Source organism: Scyliorhinus torazame, chromosome 13 (assembly GCF_047496885.1).
Source record: "Scyliorhinus torazame isolate Kashiwa2021f chromosome 13, sScyTor2.1, whole genome shotgun sequence".
NCBI lineage: Eukaryota > Metazoa > Chordata > Chondrichthyes > Carcharhiniformes > Scyliorhinidae > Scyliorhinus > Scyliorhinus torazame.
Window position 1 is genome coordinate 106,441,275 of NC_092719.1, and position 13,270 is coordinate 106,454,544.

Below are 13,270 nucleotides of genomic sequence, written 5' to 3' on the forward strand. Positions count from 1 at the left end.
TGTTGCTGGAGCACAGTCGGGGGGAGGGTGGGTTGGCCCTGCCGAACTTCTGCAATTACTACTGGGTGGCTAATATAGCCATGATTAGGAAGTGGGTAGTGGGGGAGGGGTCAGCATGTGAGCGGATGGAGACGGCGTCATGTAAAGACACCAGTTTGGGAGCATTGGTAACGGCACTTCTGCCGTTCTCGCCGGCCCGATACTCCACAAGTCCGGTGGTAGTGGTGGCTCTGAGGATCTGGGAGCAGTGGAGGAGATATAAGAGAATGGAGGGAGCATCGATTTGAACCCCGATTTATAACAACCACAGGTTTGCACTGGGTAGGCTAGATGGCGGGTTCCGGAGTTGGCAGAGGGCAGGAATTAGAAGGATGGGGGATCTATTTATTGACGGAAGCTTTCCAGGCTTGAAAGCTTTGGAGGATAAATTTAAATTGCCAGCAGGGAATGGTTTTAGGTATTTGCAGGTGTGAGACTTCCTGAGAAAACAGGTGCCGGCCTTTCCGCTGCCGCCGCCACGGGGGATACAGGATAGAGTAGTTTCCAGTACCTGGGTGGGAGAGGGGAAGGTATCGGATATTTACCAGGAGCTTTCGGAGGCGGAGGAAACTCCGGTGGAGGAGCTTAAGGGCAAGTGGGAGGACGAGCTAGGAGGCGAGATAGAGGCGGGACTATGGGTGGATGCCCTAAGCAGGGTTAATACCTCCTCATCATGCGCCAGGCTTAGCCTAATACAATTTAAGGTAGTCCACCGGGCACACATAACAGCACCTAGGATGAGTAAGTTCTTCGGGATTGAGGATAGGTGTGCGAGGTGTCCACATGTTTTGGGCATGCCCGAAGCTCAGAGGGTTTTGGCAGAATTTTGCTAAGGCAATGTCTACGGTACTAAAAACACGGGTGGTGCCGAGTCCGGAGGTAGCGATCTTTGGATGCCGGAAGATCCGGGAGTTCAGGGGGCGAAAGAGGCTGATGTCTTGGCCTTTGCCTCCCTGGTAGCCCGGAGACAGATCTTGTTAATGTGGAGGGACTCGAAGCCCCCGAGTGTAGAGACCTGGGTTAGTGACATGGCTGGGTTTCTCAGTCTCAAGGAAGTAAAGTTTGCCTTCAGAGGGTCAATGTTGGGATTCTCTCGGAGGTGGCAGCCGTTCGTCGACTTTCTCGGGGAAAATTAAAATGTCAGCAGATGCAGTATTCCAAGGGGGATTACCCACTCACGTTCGCACAAAAAGAACCTTGCTCTGAATATGTAACTAACATCCAGACACAGGTGATCAACGTTTGTAGCAGAACAAACAAAGAGGCCATCAGACGCCATAATGGGCTAATAGCTGGTCAGACAAGAGTGTTTCCGATGACAATGGATCTTGATTGAATCACCATGGCTGAACAGGAGTACTCTATCCAAATGGGACAATAGAACTCAGGTCAGGTGTGGGCTTATACCGAAGACTAATACCGACTGACCATGATGGTTTCTCCTGCAGACTCCTCCCAGGTTACAATGTCACGTGTTACTACTTGCCTGCACCTACTGGTCGGAGGCTATACATATTTACACACATCACTACAGTCAGTGAGCCAACTCTGGCAGGGACCTTCTGTGAACACAGAGACAAGGCCACCCGCCTGCTGGCCCACCAGCTGAGAAAGCAGGCAGCCACGAGGGAAATAGCGCAGATTAGGGACAATAATAACAACGGCGGACCAGTAACTGAGCCGGAAAAGGTCAACGAAGCATTCGAGGCCTTCTATCAGGGCCGGTACACCTCCGAGTCCGACTCAAGGATGAAGCAGTTCCTTGATGGGCTGGACATGCCGGTCGTGGGGATAGGAAACGGGGGCTGGTAGCACCACTAGGACTGGGAGAAGCCATGGAGAGCATCAACTCCATGCAGGCAGGGAAGGTTCCCGGACCAGACGGATTCCCGCCGGACTTCTATACAACATGTGCAGCAGCATTGACCCCACGTGTGCGGGAGATGTTGCAGACGGTAGCATGGTGGTTAGCACAATTGCTTCACAGCTCCAGGGTCCCTGGTTCGATTCCCGGCTTGGGTCACTGTCTGTGCGGAGTCTGCACGTTCTCCCCGTGTGTGCGTGGGTTTCCTCCGGGTGCTCCGGTTTCCTCCCACAGTCCAAAGATGTGCAGGTTAGGTGGATTGGCCGTGATAAATTGCCCTTAATGTCCAAAATTGCCCTTAGTGTTGGGTCGGGTTACTGGGTTATGGGGATAGGGTGGAGGTGTGGGCTTGGGTAGGGTGCTCTTTCAAAGAGCCGGTGCAGACTCGATGAGCCGAATGGCCTCCTTCTGCACTGTAAATTCTAAGACTCACTAGCAAGGGGCACACTGCCTCCGACGCTGACGCAATCTTAATCTCGCTGATACCCAGGAAAGGCAAAAGACCCGACTGAATGTGGATCCATCTCGCCGCTCAATGTAAACCCTGAAATACTGGCCAAGGTCCTAGCCAGGCGACTGGAGAACGGCGTACCAGAGGTGGTTGCAGAGGACCAGATGGGCTTTGACAAGGGTAGGCTGCTGACATCGAACATCAGGCGGCTGCTGAACGTGATAATGATCCCACTCAGGGAGAGAACACCGGATGTGATCGCCTCCCTAGACACAGAAAAGGCCTTCGACAGAGTCGAATGGAAGTACCTCCTCGAGGTACGGGAGCGGTTCAGGCTTGCACAAGGGTTCACCGCCTGGGAGAAACTTCTTTTTTTTTAAATAAGTATTTTTATTAAGGTTTCGCAGAATTTTTCATAATAAAACAGTAGTAACAATAATAACAAAACAAACTCGAGTGAACATTAACATAGTGCAAAAAGAGAATATGCAATAACAATTAAATAGACATTACCCCCCGTGACCCAGTCTTCCCACACCATCCCAATGAAGCACTCACCCCCTGCCCCCCCCCCCCCCCCCCCCACCCCACCCCCGCTACGGATTGGTGCTGCTGCCGACATTTTAATTTTCCCCGAGAAAGTCGACGAACGGCCGCCACCTCCGAGAGAACCCCAACATTGACCCTCTTAAGGCAAACCTTATTTTCCCGAGGCTGAGAAACCCAGCCGTGTCGTTAACCCAAGTCTCCACACTCGGGGGCTTCGAGTCCCTCCACATTAATAAAATCCGTCTCCAGGCTTCAAGGGAGGCAAAGGCCAAGACGTCGGCCTCTTTCGCCTCCTGAACTCCCGGGTCATCTGACACTCCAAAGATCGCTACCTCTGGACTCGGCACCACCCGTGTGTTAAGCACTGTGGTATTATCAGGTATTCCAGTACCCGAGAGGCTGTAGACCATTGGGTAAACCTAGGAGTTTACCATTGGCTGTTTGGTATGTAGCTCCGCCCTGACAGGGGGGTGGGCACGGGAGCAATAGGTCAGAAGGTGAGAGCATTGAGGGAGAACTAGGGAATAGGGACAGTGTGGCTCTGAGGCAGAGCAGACGGGGAGAAGCTGCTGAACACAGCGGGTCTGGTGGCCTGAAGTGCATATGTTTTAATGCAAGGAGCATTACGGGTAAGGCAGATGAACTTAGAGCTTGGATTAGTACTTGGAACTATGATGTTGTTGCCATTACAGAGACCTGGTTGAGGGAAGGGCAGGATTGGCAGCTAAACGTTCCAGGATTTAGATGTTTCAGGCGGGATAGAGGGGGATGTAAAAGGGGAGGCGGAGTTGCGCTACTTGTTCGGGAGAATATCACAGCTGTACTGCGAGAGGACACCTCAGAGGGCAGTGAGGCTATATGGGTAGAGATCAGGAATAAGAAGGGTGCAGTCACAATGTTGGGGGTATACTACAGGCCTCCCAACAGCCAGCGGGAGATAGAGGAGCAGATAGGTAGACAGATTTTGGAAAAGAGTAAAAACAACAGGGTTGTGGTGATGGGAGACTTCAACTTCCCCAATATTGACTGGGACTCACTTAGTGCCAGGGGCTTAGACGGGGCGGAGTTTGTAAGGAGCATCCAGGAGGGCTTCTTAAAACAATATGTAGACAGTCCAACTAGGGAAGGGGCGGTACTGGACCTGGTATTGGGGAATGAGCCCGGCCAGGTGGTAGATGTTTCAGCAGGGGAGCATTTCGGTAACAGTGACCACAATTCAGTAAGTTTTAAAGTACTGGTGGACAAGGATAAGAGTGGTCCGAGGATGAATGTGCTAAATTGGGGGAAGGCTAATTATAACAATATTAGGCGGGAACTGAAGAACATAGATTGGGGGCGGATGTTTGAGGGCAAATCAACATCTGACATGTGGGAGGCTTTCAAGTGGCAGTTGAAAGGAATACAGGACCGGCATGTTCCTGTGAGGAAGAAAGATAAATACGGCAATTTTCGGGAACCTTGGATGACGAGTGATATTGTAGGCCTCGTCAAAAAGAAAAAGGAGGCATTTGTCAGGGCTAAAAGGCTGGGAACAGACGAAGCCTGCGTGGAATATAAGGAAAGTAGGAAGGAACTTAAGCAAGGAGTCAGGAGGGCTAGAAGGGGTCACGAAAAGTCATTGGCAAATAGGGTTAAGGAAAATCCCAAGGCTTTTTACACGTACATAAAAAGCAAGAGGGTAGCCAGGGAAAGGGTTGGCCCACTGAAGGACAGGCAAGAGAATCTATGTGTGGAGCCAGAGGAAATGGGTGAGGTACTAAATGAATACTTTGCATCAGTATTCACCAAAGAGAAGGAATTGGTAGATGTTGAGTCTGGAGAAGGGGGTGTAGATAGCCTGGGTCACATTGTGATCCAAAAAGACGAGGTGTTGGGTGTCTTAAAAAATATTAAGGTAGATAAGTCCCCAGGGCCTGATGGGATCTACCCCAGAATACTGAAGGAGGCTGGAGAGGAAATTGCTGAGGCCTTGACAGAAATCTTTGGATCCTCGCTGTCTTCAGGGGATGTCCCGGAGAATAGCCAATGTTGTTCCTCTGTTTAAGAAGGGTAGCAAGGATAATCCCGGGAACTACAGGCCGGTGAGCCTTACTTCAGTGGTAGGGAAATTACTGGAGAGAATTCTTCGAGACAGGATCTACTCCCATTTGGAAGCAAATGGATGTATTAGTGAGAGGCAGCACGGTTTTGTGAAGGGGAGGTCGTGTCTCACTAACTTGATAGAGTTTTTCGAGGAGGTCACTAAGATGATTGATGCAGGTAGGGCAGTAGATGTTGTCTATATGGACTTCAGTAAGGCCTTTGACAAGGTCCCTCATGGTAGACTAGAACAAAAGGTGAAGTCACACGGGATCAGGGGTGAGCTGGCAAGGTGGATACAGAACTGGCTAGGCCATAGAAGGCAGAGAGTAGCAATGGAGGGATGCTTTTCTAATTGGAGGACTGTGACCAGTGGTGTTCCACAGGGATCAGTGCTGGGACCTTTGCTCTTTGTAGTATATATAAATGATTTGGAGGAAAATGTAACTGGTCTGATTAGTAAGTTTGCAGACGACACAAAGGTTGGTGGAATTGCGGATAGCGATGAGGACTGTCGGAGGATACAGCAGGATTTAGATTGTCTGGAGACTTGGGCGGAGAGATGGCAGATGGAGTTTAATCCGGACAAATGTGAGGTAATGCATTTTGGAAGGTCTAATGCAGGTAGGGAATATACAGTGAATGGTAGAACCCTCAAGAGTATTGAAAGTCAAAGAGATCTAGGAGTACAGGTCCACAGGTCATTGAAAGGGGCAACACAGGTGGAGAAGGTAGTCAAGAAGGCATACGGCATGCTTGCCTTCATTGGCCGGGGCATTGAGTATAAGAATTGGCAAGTCATGTTGCAGCTGTATAGAACCTTAGTTAGGCCACACTTGGAGTATAGTGTTCAATTCTGGTCGCCACACTACCAGAAGGATGTGGAGGCTTTAGAGAGGGTGCAGAAGAGATTTACCAGAATGTTGCCTGGTATGGAGGGCATTAGCTATGAGGAGCGATTGAATAAACTCGGTTTGTTCTCACTGGAACGAAGGAGGTTGAGGGGAGACCTGATAGAGGTATACAAAATTATGAGGGGCATAGACAGAGTGGATAGTCAGAGGCTTTTCCCCAGGGTAGAGGGGTCAATTACTAGGGGGCATAGGTTTAAGGTGAGAGGGGCAAGGTTTAGAGTAGATGTACGAGGCAAGTTTTTTACGCAGAGGGTAGTGGGTGCCTGGAACTCGCTACCGGAGGAGGTAGTGGAAGCAGGGACGATAGGGACATTTAAGGGGCATCTTGACAAATATATGAATAGTATGGGAATAGAAGGATACGGACCCAGGAAGTGTAGAAGATTGTAGTTTAGTCGGGCGGCACGGGCTTGGAGGGCCGAAGGGCCTGTTCCTGTGCTGTACATTTCTTTGTTCTTTGTTGTTTGTTTGGGGGGCGGGATTGTTGTTGTATGGTTGAGGTGTGTGAAGATTGGGCTGGGGGAGGAAATGTTTATTTTACCATGTTGATGTCATTGTTTATGTTACTGTTATAAAAATTTTCAAATACATAAATAAAATATTTTTAAAAAAAATAAAGGGTCGCCCATTTAAGATGGAGATGAGAAGAAATTTTGGGTGGAATTCTCTGTGTTTCTTGGCAGAGGGAGGCTGTTCGCTGGCAGTGGGATTCTCTGCCCACTGTACTGTGAATAGCCGAAGAACCTCTCCAGTGACAAACAGGAGGAAGTTTATCCAGTAGAGGCTGCAGACAAAGGTTCCGGGAGCAGTCAACTCAGTCACCTCAACTGTTCTGTGGGTAGCCGAAGATCCCCTCCAGGGACAAACAGGAGGAAATTCATCTAGTAGTGGTGACAGAAGAGGATTCTGGGAGAAGTCAACTCAAGTCACTTCGACTGAACTGTGGGTAGCTGAAGAACCCCGCCATTGACAAACAGGAGGAAATTCATCCAGTAGAGACCGCAGAAGAAGATTCTGGGAGAAGTCAACTGTACTGTGGGTAGCCGAAGAACAGGTGTCAAAGAGTGGAAGGTGGCAGCAGCCAGATTCATGGCACCGTGGCTGGCTCTGCTGCACAGGAGGGCAGGAAAAAGAGTGGCAGAACTTTAATGATAGGGGATTCAATTGTAAGGGGAATAGACAGGTGTTCTGCGGATGCAAACGAGACTCCAGGATGGTGTGTTGCCTCTCTGGTGCAAGGGTCAAGGATGTCTCGGAGCGGCTGCAGGGCATTCTGGAAGACGGAGGGTGAACAGCAAGCTGTTGTGTTGCATAAAGGCACCAATGATATAGGTAAAAAAAATGGGATGAGGTCCTACAAGCTGAAGTTAGGAGTTAAACTAGAAAGTAGGACCTCAAAGGTAGTAATTTCAGGATTGCTACCAGTGCCATGTACTAGTCAGAGTAGGAATGGCACGATAGCTAAGATTAATATGTGGCTTGAGGGATGGTGCAAGAGGGAGGGATTCAAATTGTTGGGACATTGGAACCAGTTCTGGGGGAGGTGGGACCAGTACAAACTGACGGTCTGCACCTGGGCAGGACCAGAATCAATGTCTTAGGGGGAGTGTTTGCTAGAGCTGTTGGGGAGGGTTTAAACTAATGTAGTAGGGGGGTGAGAACTGATGCAGGAAGTCGGAGGGTATTAAGGTGACAGAAACAAAAGGCAGTGAAGGCAAAAGTGGAAGGCATAGAAACCAAAGGCAAAAATCAAAAAGAGCCACATTACATCATAATTCTAAAAGGGCAATAAGTGTCAAAAAAATAAGCCTGAAGGCTCTGTGTCTCAATGCGAGGAGCATTTGTAATAACGTTGATGAATTAACTGCACTGACAATCATTAACGGATATGATGTAATTGGGATCACGGACTTGGCTCCAGGGAGATCAAGGATGCGATCTCAACCCAGGGTAATCAATATTAAGGAAAGATAGAAGGAAAGGAAAGGGAGGTAGGGTAGAGTTGGTGGTTAAAGAGGAGATTAACGCAATAGCAAGGAAGGACATTAGCCTGGAACACCAAAGGGCAAAAAACGTTCGTGGGAGTTGTGTATAGATCACCAAACAGTAGTTGTGAGGTTGTGGATGGCATCAAACAGGAAATTAGTGATGCCTTTAGTAAGGGTGCAGCAGTTATTATGGGTGACTTCAATCTGCGTATTGATTGGGCAAATAAAACTGGTAGCAATGCGATGGAGGAGGATTTCCTGGAACATATAATGAATGGTTTTCTCGACCAATAAGCCGAGGAACCAACTAGGGAGCAGGCCATCCTAGACTGGGTATTGTGCAATGAGAGAGGATTAATTAGCAACTTTGTGCTGTGAGATCCTTGAGAGAAGAGTGACCATAATGGTAGAATTTGGACAGTGACACGTTTAAGTCTGAGACTAGGGTCCTGAACTTAAAGAAAACTAACCTTGATGGTACGAGACGTGTATTGATTAGGATAAGCTGGCAAAGGGGATGACGGTGGATAAGCAATGGACATTTAAAGAACACATGGATGAATTTCAACAATTGTACATCCCTGTCAGGCGCAACAGTAAGTCGGGGAAGGTGGCTCAACTGTGGCTAACAGGGAAATCAGGGATAGCGTTAAAGCCAAAGAGGAGGCATCGAAATTGGCCAGAAAAAGCAGCAAGCCTGAGGACTGGGAGAAATTTAAAATTCAGCAGAGGACGACAAAGGGTTTAATTTGAAAGGCGAAAATATAGGTCGGGATTCTCTGATCCTGTTTTACGAGGGCGTCAACAGGGCCCCAGGAGCAGTGATTCTGAGCCCTACAGGAGGCCAGCATGGCACTGGAGCGACCCACGTCGCTCCAGCTGCCGATACCAGTGTCAAATGGGCGCCGCGGGGCTGCGCATGCGCGCTGCGACCGGCGCGAATGCGCGATGGCTTCCTTCTCTGCGCCGGCCCCAATGCAACATGGGGTAGGGCTACAGGGGCCGGCGTGGAGCTAAAGAGGCCCCCAGCCCTAGAGGCCAGCCTGCCGATTGGTAGGCCCCGATCGTGGGCCAGGCCACAGCGGAGGCCCTCCCTGAGTCGGACCCCCCACACCCCACCAGGCCACCACTGAAAGGATGCATGCCGAGGTCCCGCTGGGTAAGACCACATGTGGACAGCACCAGCGGGCCTCAGATTTTTTTTGCGGCCACTCGGCCCATCCCGGGCGGAGACCCCCGACCGGCGTCGCGCCGACTGCGCCAGCGCCAATTGCGCCGATTCTCCGCTCAGCTGGAGAATTGGCGGACCAGCGTCACGCGCTTCGCACCCGGCCTGTCGATTCTCCGACCCGGCGTGGGCTGAGAGAATCCTGCCCAGAATACGAGAGCAAGCTTGCAGAAAAAATAAAAACTGACTGCAAAACTTCTTTAGATATGTGAAGAGAAAAAGACTGGTGATGACAAATGTAGGTCCCTTGCAGTTAGAATCAGGTGAATTCATAATGGGCAAAGAAAGAGATAGCAGACCTTTTGAACGATTACTTTGGATCTGCCTTCACTAATGAGGACACAAATAACCTTCCGGAAATACTAGGGGCAGAGGGCCTTGCATGAAGGAGGAACTGAGGAAACCCTTATTAGTCAGGAAATTGTAGTCAGGAAATTGTATTGGGGAAATTGATGGGATTAAAACCCCAGGGTCTGATGCTCTGCATCCCAGAGTATTTAAGAAAGTGGCCCTAGAAATAGTGGACGCATTGGTGATCATTTTTTAGCATTCTATAGACTCTGGAAGAGTTCCAATGGATTGGTGGGTAGCTAATGTAACCCCACTTTTTAAAAAATGAGGGAGAGAGAAAACGGAATCATAGACCGGTTCGCCTGACATTGGTGGTGGGGAAAGTGCTGGAGTCAATTATTAAGGATGGAATAACTTGAGCATTTGCTAAGTGGGGACAGGATTCACTAAAGGGAAATCATGCTTGACAAATCTTCTGGAATTTTTTGAGGATGTGACCAGTAGAGTGGACAAGGGTGAACCAGTGGATGTTGTGTATCTGGACTTTCAAAAAGCTATCGACAAGGCCCCACACAAGAGATTAGTGAGCAAAATTAAATCTCATGGTATTGGGGGTAATGTATTGACGTTGATAAGAGAACTGATTGGCAGAAAGGAAGCAGAGAGTGGAAATAAATGGGTCCTTTTCAGAGTGGCAGTGTAGCCACCTGGGTTGGCCAATTCCCGACGTAAAAGGGAGAACAGCAAAGGCTGAAGGGAAATTCAGCCAACACAGGCAGAAACTAGCAGGTGCAAGTTTACTGTGTATTAAACTCTGCAAAAGCCCAGACAGCATCGATACCAGCAACCATCTGCATAATAATGTAGCGGCCATCTACATACTAATGAGCGATCCCCGGGAACAATAGAAACATTTGAAATAAACAAGGCCAAGCCAGACTCCTCGGCGCCAGCATGAGCCAACACAAAAGAGGTTAACGGACACCTAAAGACTGCCCATCGATCAGGGAACTGCCCCAGTATTGGAGAAATCAAACCAAGCGATTGGAACGAAGTCCAATCACTTGGAACCAGGTATGGGGTTCGCCCCAAAAGGCGGGAAGCCCCTGGGGACTACAAAGTAAAGCCCCCAAGTTCAAATCGTCCTTCTTGACAGGGTCACTCAGCAATGCGAACCAACCCTTGACAGTGACCTGTTCAGCTGCCGCCAAAAGACCGTAAGTTTCAAGTCAATACCAGTCCATACCAGCTTTTGAATCCCGCAGACTCAGAACCCGAACGAAAGGCCATTTGTTCCCCTGACCTGGTGGGCCAGTCCAAAGCTAAATACAGGCCTGTTAGTTACAGAAGTAGCTTAGAAAGTAGCGTTTATGCATGAGTAGATTTGACTGTGTGTAAATAAATGTGCTTTGATTTGAATCTTACTAATTGGTGCATTGAGTTATTGATCATTACTTGAACTTGACCTCGTGGCGGTGTCATAAAGATACCTGGCGACTCGAGAGCAAAGGTTATAAAACAGAGCCAATTGAACCAACCAAAAGTTAGCAACAGCAGGCAGTGACTAGTGGGGTACCGCAGGGTTCAGTGCTGGGACCCCAGCTATTCACAATATACATTAATAATTTGGACAAAGAAATTGCATTGAATATCGCCAAATTTGCAGACAACACTAAGTTGTGTGGCAGTGTGTGCTGTGAGGAAGATGCAAAGAGGCTGCAGGGTGACTTGGACAGGCTGCTGAGGGGGAAATACTTGGCAAATGCAATATAATGTGGGTAAATGTGAGGTTATCCACTTTAGTGGCAAAAACAGGAAAGCAGATTATTATCTGAATGGTGGCAGTTTTAGGAAAAGGGAGGTGCAACAAAACCTGGGTGTTATGGTGGAACAGTCACTGAAGGTTGGCATGCAGGTACAGCAGGCGGTGAGGAAAACAAATGGTATGCTGGCCTTCATAGCGAGAGGGTTTGAGTATAGTAGGGATGTAGTGCTGCAATTATACAGGGCCTTTGTGGGGCCACACCTTGAGTATTGTGTGCAGTTTTGGTCTCCTAGTTTGAGGAAGGACATTCTTGCTATTAAGGGTGTCCAATGAAGGTTTACCAGACTAATTCCTGGGATGGCAGGACTGACATATAAAGAGAGACTGGATCGACTGGGCTTGTACTCACTGGAGTTTAGAAGAATAAGAGAGGATCTCATAGAAACATATAAAATCCTGATTGGACTGGGCAGGCTAGATGCAGGAAGAATGTTCCTGATGTTGGGGAAGTCCAGATCTAGGCTTCACAGCCTAAGAATAAGGGGTAAGCCATTCAGGACTGAGATGAGGAAGAACTTCTTAGAGAATTGCGAAGTTGTGAAATTCTCTACCACAGAAATCTGTTGGGGGCCAGTTCGTTGGATGTATTCAAGAAGGAGCTGGACGTGGTCCTTGGTGCTAAAAGATAAGAGGGTTTGGAGAGAAAGCAGGAGTGGGATACTGAATTTGCATGATCAGCCAAGATCATATTGAATGGGGGTGCAGGCTCGAAGGACCAAATGGCCTACTCCTGCACCTATTTTCTATGTTTCTATGTATGTGACTCCAGACCCACAGTGTCTGGCCTGAATGTGACATCTGATCTACAGCAATGTGCTTGATTCTAACTGCCGTCTGAAGCAAGTCGCGCAGTTCAGGGCAATTAGGGAGGGGCAGGAAATGTTGACTTTGTCAACAATGCTCATACCCCCTGAACAAATGAGAACAACTGTTTTGATGAGGTTTTTAAAAGGAACTAAAATTGAGATGGCAAAGCGTTAATGTTTGGGGAAACAGTTCCAGAAATAGACTTAGATTGCTGGAAGCTCTGTTCTACAGAGCGGAATATGCAGAGTCGGGCAGATGTGTGGCTGGGATGAGTAGCTGAAGAATGGCGTCGGGTGGTGAAATAATGTGGTCTCAGTCAACAATGGGATCGGGTATTTGAAATCTAGCACGGGTTGAATGGGACACCACAGCCTGAACAAGTAGTGGAAGATGGGGGTGGCTCCAGGTGAAGGGACGATTACAAAATCATAGAGTCATAGAGGTGTACAGCATGAAAACAGGCCCTTCGGCCCAACTTGACCATGCCACCACTTTTTAACCACTCAGCTAGTCCCAATTGCCTGCATTTGGCCCATATCCCTCTATACCCATCTTTCGCAGAGAACTGTCTAAATGTTTTTTAAAAGACAAAATTGTACCCGCCTCTACTACTGCCTCTGGCAGCTCGTTCCAGACACTCACCACCCTCTGTGTGAAAAGATTGCCCCTCTGGACCCTTTTGTATCTCTCGCCTCTCATCTTAAACCTATGCCCTCTAATTTTAGACTACCTTTGGGAAAAGATGTTGACTACCTTATCTATGCCCCTCATTATTTTATCGACCTCTATAAGATGACCTCTAAGCCTCCTACGCTCCAGGGAAAAAGGTCCCAGTCTATCCAGCCTCTCCTTATAACGCAAACTATCAGTCCCGGTAGCATCCTCGTAAATCTTTTCTGTAGTCTTTCTAGTTTAATAATATCCTTTCTATAATAGGGTGACCAGAACTGTACACGGTATTCCATGTGTGGTCTTACTAATGTCTTGTACAACTTCAGCAAGACGTCTCAACTCTTGTATTCAATGATCTGAGTAATGAAACCAAGCATGCCGAATGTCGTCTTCATCACCCTGTCCACCTGTGACTCCACTTTCAGGAAGCTATGAACCTGTACTCCCAGGTCTCTTTGTCCTTTTACTCTCCCCAACACCCTACCATTAACTGAGTAGATCCTGCCCGAATATGGGTAGCACAGAGGTTAGTACAATTGCTTCACAGCTCCAGGGTCCCATGT

The 13,270-nt window shown here is 48.5% G+C and overlaps 1 protein-coding gene across 2 annotated transcripts in view; it reads left to right on the forward strand.

Moving 5' to 3' along the window:
- Positions 1-13,270, forward strand: part of rnf123 (ring finger protein 123) — a 718,228-nt gene that overhangs the window by 268,300 nt on the left and 436,658 nt on the right. The gene's annotated exons all lie outside the window — the stretch shown is intronic.